Consider the following 12326-nt stretch of genomic DNA (forward strand, 5'->3'; position numbering starts at 1 on the left):
GGTAAATTTAATAGTGTATTATATATATTGTCATAATAAATCGAATAACATAACCTAAAATGTAACATCTATTTAAATCTCATTATTTTAGCCCACTGTTAATATCTTGTATGACTGCTCATATGACAAAGCCATTGCATAGATCAGTTCCACACAAATGTGATGAAGAATCTTTGGAAAACATTAAATAGTCTCTTTACATATTTTGTTCTGTAGCTTAAGAGTTCATGTTGATAATGTATTCATTGAAGTCAACCTACAAAACAGTAATAATGTTTAATATTTTATATAAATGTTTATACATATTGCTTTATAATTTACAAAGTATAATATTCTTTATATATCCCCATTTTTTAAATATAAAAGATGGAACTTCACCAAGATTAATCAGGTAATCAATGATAAAGTTGAATTTGAAGCTAATATCTTTGACACAAAGTCTAGTTCATGGATTCACTAATTTTCATATTTATATGGAGCACCTGCGCTCTTAAGAAACCTTCAGATTCTCTTGTAGTGTTCAGGGAGAGCTTAAGATTAAGTTCTCAGGTGTGCTTATGCAACTGGCACAAAAAGCACTCAAGTATCAAGGCTTTAATCCACAATGAGTTGGCAGATTATCTAGATGTTTCTGATTCAAAACAATTTTCTTTTGCCTTATTTATAGATTAGCATAACAATCTGGAAAATATGAAGAATAAAATTCTTTTGAGTTTTGCAGAAAACTCCAGATTAACACCATATTGTTAAGGACTCTTAAAAATGTTAGTGAAGGACACATTTTTTAAAAGCAGAGTAAACTTGTACCGGACTACTACAATAGTTTCAGTATATTACTGACAGCTTACCTTGAACTCAGTCATGTTCCAAGCACAGTAAGGATAAATACAAGAATAATATAAAGTGCCTGCTATTACAAGTGCACAATTCAGTTAGGGATACAGGAAAAGTAGATATGAGAATATCTAATAAACACTGTTAAATTCTGTAGCCTGGGTGAAAACTATGATTTTTCCCAGGAGGAAAAAGTTTATGAGAACAGATCAGGCAAGAAAGAAACTCTTAAGGAGGAGTTTCAGGTTTTGACGGAATCTGGAAGTATGAAAAGGTTTAGGCAGGTTTGGAAGAGACAAGGGGTATCTCTTCAGTCAGAAGGTGAGCCAAAATTAGGAATAAGCAGATTGGCACTGCATTATTTTTGGACAAAGGAGTTTCTGTGAAGGAGTGGTGGCAAGCACACCTGAGAAGGAAAGTATGGCAGGCATGGAGAAAGGCTTTAAAATCAGACAGGGAATTTGGTGCTTCTTTTAGTAGGGAAGAAATTCCTGACTGGAAAGCAGAGTATGGAGTACCTAGCCTCTGTGACCTTAGCCACCCTCTAAACTTGACATTATATGTGTATAATGTGGTATTATACATGATTTTTAACTACAAATGTAACTCAAGGAAGTAAGATATTTAGATTAGATTGTCACTGATTGCTGTATAGATGTGAACGTTTATCTTTCCATAACCTCCACCAGATTTGACTTTGGTCAAAACCACAAGTCTAGGCCTTGCGTGCTAATAGTTTTGAGAATTCCAGCACATCCACTCTTCCCAATTCTGTGATGTAGTTTGTCACATGGCAGTAGTTGAGAAAAATTCTATATAGTAGTTATTTCTGGGAGTCAGAGATCCACAGGATTCTTACTAAAGGAAAATTTTGTTACAAATACACACTATAAAAATATTTAAACCTTGAAGGAAAAGACAAAAGGGGAATATACAATCTCAATCTTACAGTTGAAAGAACTGAGTCCACAAGAGATTATTAATTTTTCTTATTCAGCTTAAGGTAAGAAATAGGAAGGAATGGAGAAAAGGAAGAAAGGGAGAAAGAGAGAGGAAGGAAGGAAGAAAGGAAGGAAGGGAGGGAGGGAGGGAGGGAGGGAGGAAGGAAGGAAGGAAAGAAATATCTTTAGGTCATTTATTTAACCAACTTTTATTACAAGATCCTGTGTGCCATATTTTGTGCCAGGGTCACCTGGCTAATCGTGGGGATGGATCCAAAGTCCATTCTCCTCATATTACTATTCTTCCTGACAAGTACAATTAAAATCTACATAGAAATCATATCAAAGATAAAGAATGGTCAGCAAGAACCATAGAAAAACTGGGATCACAAAGATAGATTGATTGTAATGATTCGACAGTATCCAAAGAGAAAAAGGACTATTATTCTATACTACTTCTTATGATAAATCAAAATTCTCCTCAAATGGAGTCCAGAAAATGGTCAGAAAATGAACTGGATAAGAGACATGGGCACTCTGAGCAGCCGAGTCACAAATGTAAAAGAAAAAGACAGCAAATTCAAAGACATTAATTAAAATCCACCTTATGCCAGGCCTGTTTTGCTGCTTTCAATTTTCTTCTGTTCTTTCTCTTTAAGTGGATTTCATTGTAATATACTGTAAGGTAACAAGAGTACATGGAAAAGGACCTGGCTCATCCCTTTCACAACTAAGTCTAATGCAGTGGCTGCACATAACAAGTGGGTTTTGACTGAATACAAGAAGGTTTACTGTCCAGGCTCTTGAGCAATTTCCCTAGGCAATATTTGTGGATTCATGAACATGACAACTTTAATACACCACGCTCATTATTTTATAGTAGGTTTAATTTTTTTTAAGTATCTTGGAGTCAGTACTAATAAGCTGCTATCTTATACAAATAATCACCCTATTATGCACTTTAAGAGGGATCACCTGATACACAAGTGAATATGTAAGATATAGGTTCATTAGAATAGCAAATGCCTCAGACTAGAATCAAAGTCTTTGGTTTTGAAGGTCTTTGCCTGTAATTTATAGCCTGTTTTCTTATTTGTAAAATAGTGATAAAAATATCCATATTACTCTTCATTTAGGTATATTATCAGAAAATAATCAGATAGTACAGGGAAATTGCTTTAAGGATTAATGAATATACAAGTAATAACTAAATAATCATAACTCACAGTATATTTTGGGAATGATATATTGGTAACTGTATTGCTTTGGGTTATTCAGATGTAAATTCATATTGAATAACAAATTTAATTATAGATTGAGTTTACTTTAGCTTAATGATAATCCAGTTTCATGGCATTCAGGACTTACCTTTACAGTGATAAATTACTTCCACTTCCTGGAAATACCAGATATCCTTTACTCAGTACTTATGGCAGAATTCCGAATTAAAGTCAGGTTCAACAAAAGATGCCAGAATTCACAGATGTGGAAGAGTAAATATTTGTTATGTAATGCTTATTATAATTGTTCCCCAATTCTCAAAGCAATTTAAAGTTGGAGTGAGAGATCTGGGGAATGGAGAAACTTGTGGTGTGTCAGGGACAGTGTCCCACAGACCTAGTTAGGAGTGATGCTGAGAACATATTGTGGCAGAACTCAAGCTAAAAAATGCAATAACATTCTCCAGCCCATCTAACTTTTTTAAATTAAACAACAGCTGTGTACATTAATACAATCATGGAGTACAATGTGCTAGTTTTATATACCATTTGAAATATTTTCATCAAACTGGTTAATATAGCCTTCATGACATTTTCTTATTGTGTTAAAACATTTATACTCTACACCCATGTAAATTTAACATGTACCCTTGTAAAATGCACTGTAGGTGTGTTCCCACCAAATACCCTCCCTCCACCCATCCAACCCTTCCCTCCCTCTCCTCTTTCCCCTTCTTCTTGGGCTATAGTTGGGTTATAGGTTTCATATGAAAGCTATAAATTGATTTCATACTAGGGCTTTTGCACTTTTTCTTCCATTCTTGAGATACTTTGCTAAGAAGAATATGTTCCAGCTCCATCCATGTAAACATGAAGGAGGTAAAGTCTCCATCTTTCTTTAAGGCTACATCATATTCCATGGTGCACATATATCACAATTTATTAACCCATTCATGGGTCAATGGGTACTTGGGCCTCTTTCATGACTCAGCAATTATGAACTAGGCTGCAATTAACATTCTGGTGTAAATATCCTTTTTATAAAGTGATTATTGGTCTTCTGGATATATACCTAATAGAGGAATTGTACGTCCAAATGGCAGGTCTATTTTTAGATCCCTAAGTGATCGCCAAACATCTTTCCAAAAGGAATGTATTAGTTTGCATTTTCACCAGCAGTGGAGAAGTATTCCCTTTCCCCACATCCATGCCAACATCTCTGGTTTGGGGATTTTGTGATGAGGGCTAATCTTACTGGAGTGAGATGATATCTCAAAGTGGCTTTGATTTGCCATGATTAAGGATGATGAACATTTTTTCATGTGTCTGTAGGCCATGTGCCTGTCTTCTTCAGAGAAGTTTCCCTTCAAGTCCCTTGCCCACCCTGAGATGGGATCACTTGTTCTTTTATTACTAATACGTTTGTGTTCTCTGTGGATTCAGGTTATTAAACCTTTGTTGGAGACAAAACCTGCAAATATTTTCTCTCATTATCAGGGTTGTCTGCTTGCTTTACTATGTTCTTGGCTGTGCAGAAGCTTTTTAGTTTGATCAAGTCCCAGTAGTGTATTTTTGATGTTGCTTCAATTGCCTGGGGGTCTTCCTCATAAAATATTCACCCGAGCGGATTTCAACAGTTTTCCCTGCACTTTCTTCTAGTATTTTTATAGTTTCATGACTTAAGTTTAAATCTTTAATCCAGTGAGAGTCTATTTTAGTTAATGGTTAAAGGTGTGGGTCCAGTTTCAGTCTTCTACAGGTCGCCAGCCAGTTCACCTAGCACCATTTGTTAAACAGGGAATCTTTTCCCCACTCAATGTTTTTAATAAGCATGTTGAAGACCAAATAATGGTAAGTAGCTGGGTTCATCTCTTGGTTCTCTATTTCATTCCATACATCTATCTCTGTTTTTGTGCCAGTACCATGCAGTTTTGATCACTATCGATTTATAGTATAGTCTGAGGTCTGGTAGCATGATTCCTCCTGCTTTGTTTTTATTTCTGAGTAATGTCTTGGCTATTCGAGGTTATTTCTTATTCCATATAAAATGAAATATTGTTTTTGAGATCTTTAAAATGTGACAGATTTATTAGGGATTGCATTAAAATTACACATTGCTTTGGGCAGTATGGACATTTTAACAAGGTTGGTTCTTCCTAGCCAGGAGCATGGTATGTTTTTCCATTTGTTAACATCTTCAGCTATTTCTTTCCTTAGAGTTTCATAGTTCTCTCTATAGAGATCTTTCACGTCCTTTGTTAGGTAAACTCCTATATATTCATCTTCTTTGGCACTACTATTAACGGAATAGAGTCCTTGACTGTCTTCTCAGCTTGACTGTTGTTGGTATATATAAAGCTACAGATTTATGAGCATTGATTTTGTAACCTAAGATGCTGCTGTATTCTTTGATCACTTCTAAGAGTTTTGTAGTAGAATCCTTGGTGTATTCCAGATATACAATCATATCATCTGCAAAGAGTTAAAGTTTGATCTTTTCTGACCCTATATGGAAACCCTTGATTGCCTTTTCTTGCTTAATTGCAATGGCTAAGACTTCCATTACAATTTTGAAAAGCAGTAGATACAATGGGCAAGCTTGCCTGGTTTCTGCTCTGAGTGGAAATGATTTCAATTTAACTCCATTCAATATGATATTGGCTGTGGGTCTGCTGTAGATGGCCTCTATCGGTTTAAGAAATGTCCCTTCTATATCCATTTTCTTAAGCATTCTGATCGTGAAAGAATGCTAGATATTACCAAAAGCTTTTTCTTTATCAATTGAGAGAATCATGTGGTCTTTGCTTTTTAATTTGTTTACGTCATTTATTATACTTATAGATTTACATATATTGAACCATCCTTGAGACCCTGGGATAAAACCCACATGGTCATGGTGTCTAATTTGTTTGATGTATTGTTGGATTCTGTTCACTAGGTTCTTGTTGAATATTTTTGCATCAGTATTCATTACTGATATTGGTCCATAATTTTCTTTTCTTATTGGGTCTTTTCTTGGTTTGGGGATCAAGGTGATGTTTGCTTCATAGAATGTCCATCTAACTTTTGAAAACAGGGAAAAATGGTCACCAAACAAATTTTGTAAAATGTGAGAGCTTTTTAGTTTAAAATTTATTTACCAAAGCAAAGTTAATTCTAGATAAAAGTTTAGTAATTCAAGGGATAATTAATAAAATGAAAATTTTTAGAGTTGAGAAAATGACATAGATACTATGCATGAATAAAGCGATAATTGCTGTGAATTAAATGCATCATGTTTCAATTCTTATGCTTACCTGACCCTCATACTTTTTGATAAATTAATTTCATATAGAATTCTATCATTAAACATTTTTAGAATGAAAACAAATACAGATAACCAAAATAAATGAATCCACAGAACAAATTTTTAAGGCCATGAAAGTAAAAAAAAAAAAAGGTCTAGAATTGATAGTTTGGAATGAAAACAAATACAGATAACCAAAATAAATGAATCCACAGAACAAATTTTTAAGGCCATAAAATAAAAAAAAAAAAAAGGTCTAGAATTGATAGTTTGGGGCATGAATTTTGATAGGTAGACAGCAAATTTTTGAAGTGAAGCATTTTAATAAGTTTATTAAGCTGGATCTTAGATTTTTAACACTGAGGTTCACTTTATTTAGGTTTTTATAATTAATAGGCTGCTTAATAAAACCAGGGCAGTATTTATGTATGAACATAGACACACACAATAAAACAGTACATGTCCCAATATTGAAATATAAATAGAAACCTGTCAAGTGTGTCTGATATTTAAAATCATAGATCTTAGAGCTGGAAAATTCTGAAGAAACCAAACATTAAGATTTACTTTTTTTCAGCAAAGGCAACATCAACAATAAATAGATTTGACTTAATAAAGCTAAACAACTACTGCACAGCTAAGGACACACCAATCAAAGCAAATAGATAACCTCCAGGAAGGGAAAAGATATTTGCAAATTACAAATTTGACAATGGCTTACTAGCTAGAATCTATAGAGAACTCAAAGTCATCACAAAAAATTTACACACAATCCCATCTATCATTGGTCAAGAGTCATAAACAGAATCTTCTCTGACAAAGACAGGTAAATGGCCAACAAACACATGAAAATACACTCATTGTCCCTAATCATTAGAGAAATGCAAATCAAAAGCACTATGAGATATTACCTAACCCCAGTGAGAATAGCCCACATCGCAAAGTCTCAAAGCTGTACATGCTGATGTGAATATGGAGAGAAGGGAACACTTTTACACTGTTGGTGGGATTGCAAATTAATACAGCCTTTACGGAAAGAAGTATGGAAAATCTTCAAAGAGCTAAACATAGACATTCCATTTGATATTGCAATTTCATTATTCCATAATCTAACCAGAAGAAAATAAATCATATTATCACCAGGACATTTGCATTAGAATGTTTATTGCAGCTTAATTCACAATTGCCAAGACATGGAAGCAACTCAAGTGCCTATCAATCCATGAATAAATTAATAAACTGTGGTATATGTATACCATGGAACACTATTCAGCTATTAAAAATGATCGTGACTTTACATCTTTTGTATTTGCCTGGATGGAGTTCTAGAACATTCATCTTAGTAAAGTATCACAAGAATGGAAATGCAAGTATCCAATGTACTCAGTACTAATATGAATCTAATATAAAAACAACTACATGGCCAGCCACATTGGCTCACACCTGCAATCCTAGCACTCTGGGAGGCCAAGACAGGTGATTGCCTGAGTTCAGGTGTTCTAGACCAGCGTGGGCAAGAGTGAGACCCCGTCTCTAAAAACAGCCATGTGTGAGGGCAGGCACCGATAGTCCCAGCTACTTGGAAGGTAGAGGCAAGAGGATCACTTGAGCCCAAGAATTTGAGGTTGTTGTGAGTTATGATGCCAGGGTATTCTACCAAGGATGACAAAGTGAGACTATCTTTAAAAAAAAAACACACAACTATATGCCCATACAAGAGAATAACCTAGGCATATTCAAGTGGGGAAACGGAAAAGAGGGAAAATGGAGGCAGGAAGAGGGAGGGGATTGGCAAATTTTAACCTGATGGATGACATATCGTGAGGATGGACAACAAACCTCTAGGATAAAGGGTTTAAATGCCTCAACTACTATTTGAACTTTACTTTAGAAACACAATGTAACCTAATAATTTGTACCCTTATATTAATCTGAATTTTTTAATTAAATTTTTAAAAAGGTGTATCTTTTTATAGACTAGTAAATTCAGGTATGAAGTAATAAAACATTTCAAAGCCAACCGTAATATTTGATGTCACAATTATCCAAGTTTAATAGTCAAGATAACAAATGTAGAAACTATACTATCTTAGTAACTTGTCTGTAAATTTAAAATGATTCCAAAATAAAAAGATTATTTAAATGACAACAAACTAAAATATGTCCAGGATTCTTATATATTTGAAAAACTGTAGAAGTCAATTAAAATTTAGTGCTAAGTGAGGCTTAAGTGAGTAAGCCGAGCTATAAAGTGATGAAATAACGTTCAAAGTCACAAACCCCTGTTAATATTTTAATTGATAATAACTCCAAAGCCTAATATTGTAGATGAAAAATTCATTAACAAAGTATTTTAAAACAATTTTTTATTTTTGGAAATAAGGAATTATTTATCATGTTTTAAATTATTGGAATTTTTGCTAATGTCCCACTTTTTAAATGAATTTGCGCAAAAAATATTTATTGGACACTACTACATGCCACTTCTTCTCTAGGCACTATGGCTACACTGTCTAATTTAGCATTTTGCAAGGAACTGAAGGCTGGAAAAGGGTTGTACTCAATACACATATCATGTAATGGCCACCGAATTTATGTGAGGCAGTAACTAAGACTTCTTATAAAACTCTTAAGGAAGCAACAGTTTTTCCAATAAATGTTTAAATAAAATGATAGAAAATTCCATTACTTTAAGGGAATAGATTTACATTAAGGTTTTATAATAAATTTGACATGTTAAATATAGCCATAACATTTCTGTCAATAAAATGGTAAAAATGAAATAAAACAAATTGTATTTATGTTTTCTTCTCCAAACAGAGTATAGGGTGCTTTTTAAAAATAAATATCCATGTTATTGTATTGATTTCTTTTAAGTTTATATGAGCCTCAAGAGATAATTTTAGCAAAACATTACTTTTATCTTCATTTCTTATGCTTCCCTTCTTTAATAGTAATACCTAACAGCATCTTGGAGTTCATAAAATATGTTCATATCCATTATCACATATAAGGAACATTTCTCAGTATCTATTATCTGCAAAAGAATGGAGTTGCTACAATCCCGCTCAAGAAGATCTGAACACAGTGGGATAAACAGACTCATAAAAAAATGAATATAACTCAATTTGCTGAGTAGTTGAAAATGATATATAAATACAATGTTATTATGCGTCTATTGTAATTTCCTCTCTCTCACTTTATTGGGCCTAGTAATTCTAATAGGTCACAAGAAAGTTCATTAGAGTTTAATGCTTTACAAGGCACATCAACAAACAGCTGAAAAGCAAAACTGCATGTACTGATACCACGGTATGCTAGGTGAAGAGCCCCAATACTCTATCCTTTTCTCTTCAGTTCATCTCCTGATAAATTCCCTAAAACATTACTAACTTCATTTTCTCAAAAATAGACCACTGGCCCAGTCAAAACACTAGAATAACTGTGTTGCTCTCATCCTAATTGAGTCTTTTTTTCCTTTTTTTTCTTAGTTAAAAATAGATCAATTGAAGTGGACATTAAAAAACTATCTTATTGCTTCAATTAGAAGGAAAGCATCTAAGCATTGTTTTTCTCTGATAGTGCATTTTAAATTAAATATAAAAAGCTATACTTTTTACATCTTGATGACCAACTCAAACACTAGTAACAGTGGTAATTATAAAGAAGAGAGAGAGACTGAACAAAACAGGGAAGGGTGGGAAATGGAGAATGCAAAGAGAAAGTAAAGGTAGTATCCAGAAGTGGTTCAAGTGGATTCAAAGAGAAACTACTACTACCTGAGAGTTCACCAGTTCAATATGTTATTGCTACTCTCCACTTGCAAAATATAATCAAGTATGACAAAGAATTTGAAGTTCCAGCCTAACCCAATTCATTATGCAGAAAACTAATAAAAAGATAACAATAATGGTCCCTGTATGTGTATTATATTATCATAGCTGTAGAGAGCTAATGGAACCTGGTAAAGAAACCTAACTTTGGATATATAAGAAAAAGCTAAAAGAACGTAGTGGCTCTATGTTTCCCTCAATGAACATGCAAAAGTTGGGGACTGACATTTGGCCAAGAGAAGGATGAAGTATCTTAGCTTATGAGTAATAAAGTCCAAAACTCCCCCTGCAGGTACCCTTTAGCTTCTTTACAATAATGAATTGTATGTGGCTTGATTTTTACACATCAGGTACACAGTAGCTACCTGGCCAATGTGGTATAACAGACCTCTAATCAAACTTAAGCCTCGGCTCTCCAGAGGCCAAACTATTTTGATACATCTCTTAAGGTTTCACAGTCCAGAGATAAAGTACATCCTCTGTGATTGGGAACAGATCTGAAACTGTGACTGTACATTTTGGAGCCAGTTTTTTGTACGGTTGCTCTTTTATATGTTGATGTATTATAACCTTTACATTTGTCAAAATCTTATGTGGCTATACCCTGGGGGATCTCAATAGAGTACTCCCAATTATTCAAATCTGTATTAATTGTTACAGTTGGTGATATGAAGACGATAAATGAAATGACCCTAATCTATGTAATTTGAATGAGGACTAAGAATTTATTTGGAAGAAATAAACCTGAATTAAGGGAGGGTGAAAATCTTTAATAATTTTAATAATAAAACCTCCAGCTACTGGTTTTTAACTCAAACACTGGTTTGAGTTTACCACTCAAACTGCAACCACTGGGAGGAGGAAAAGACACATCACTGGAATGTGTATGAGTTAAATCAAAACCAGGGAAAAGAACTAAATGGGTTGACAAAAAATCCACCTGTATGAGAGGTCAGCCCAAGATTTGTTAAGGTGGCTACTTTTAGCTGCATTGGCAAAAATGAAAGGATCTAAGAATGACTCCAAGATTGTCAATCCACCAAGTTATGAAAGAGCAGCTTGTCTGTAAAGAGGAGGAACATGGCATTAAAAGGGAGGTAGGACTGTAACCCCTACTCAACCACAAATCTTATAGTTTGTAGGGAATGGAAATCAAGAGGCAACTGAAATGCAGGGATACTTATTTGAAAACTTAAGTCTTCTTATGAATCCTTACAATCAGGTTCCAGCTAATCCACTATTAACTTAAATTTCATACAGTGGCAAACAAAGAACTATTGTCATTATGTTCAATATTGAAGAATGGAAAGGTATGTTACAGTTTTACTCAGGATCCTCAATTTCCTGAAACCTTAAACAAATCTAGATAGATGGTCAAACGGACAAACTTCCTATCTGATAACATAGAGAAAAAGCTTTTTGACATAGGTCTGCGAAATTACTTTTAAAAATATTACCTGAAAAGCACATGAAACAACAGCAAACATAGATGGAATTCTATCAAACTGAAAAGATTCTGTACAGTGAAGGAAACAATCAATAGAGTAAATAGACAACTTATGGACTGGAAGAAATGTTTGAAAACCATATGTCTTAGTCTTTTTTCTGTCACTCATAACAGAATATCTGAAACTATGTGATTGCTAGTTATTTTTCACAGTTGTGAAGGATGAAAAATTCAAGGTCAAGGGACTGCATCTGGGGAGGACATTTTTGCTAGTGAGACTCTGCAGAGTTCTTAGGTGGCACAGGGCTTTATATAGGGAAGTTACTAAGTCTGCTAGTTCAGGTCTCTCTCCCTCTTATAAAGCTACCAGTCCCACTCCCATGACAAGCATCACTCAATTAATTTATTAATCCATTGATCATCAATGAATTGATTCAATTCCAAATCACCTCTTAAAGTCTACACCTCTCAATTCTGCCACTTTGAGAATTAAGTTTCAATATGAGTTTTAGAGGAAACAAACATTCAAGTATAGCACCATATACCCGACAGGAGGTTAATATCCCAAATATATAAGATACTCAGTAGCAAAAATCAAACAAAAAACATAATAATTGGCAAAGTACCAGAATAGAATAGACATTTCTCAAAATAAGACATACAGATGACCAACAGGTATATGAAAAAATGCTCAACATCACCATACGCCTGATATAATGGCTATGATTAAAAGGACAAAAGACAGAAGCCAGTAGATGAACTAAT

The sequence above is a fragment of the Otolemur garnettii genome, unplaced genomic scaffold (genome assembly GCF_000181295.1).
Source record: "Otolemur garnettii isolate 467f Iridium unplaced genomic scaffold, OtoGar3 scaffold00014, whole genome shotgun sequence".
Taxonomy (NCBI): domain Eukaryota; kingdom Metazoa; phylum Chordata; class Mammalia; order Primates; family Galagidae; genus Otolemur; species Otolemur garnettii.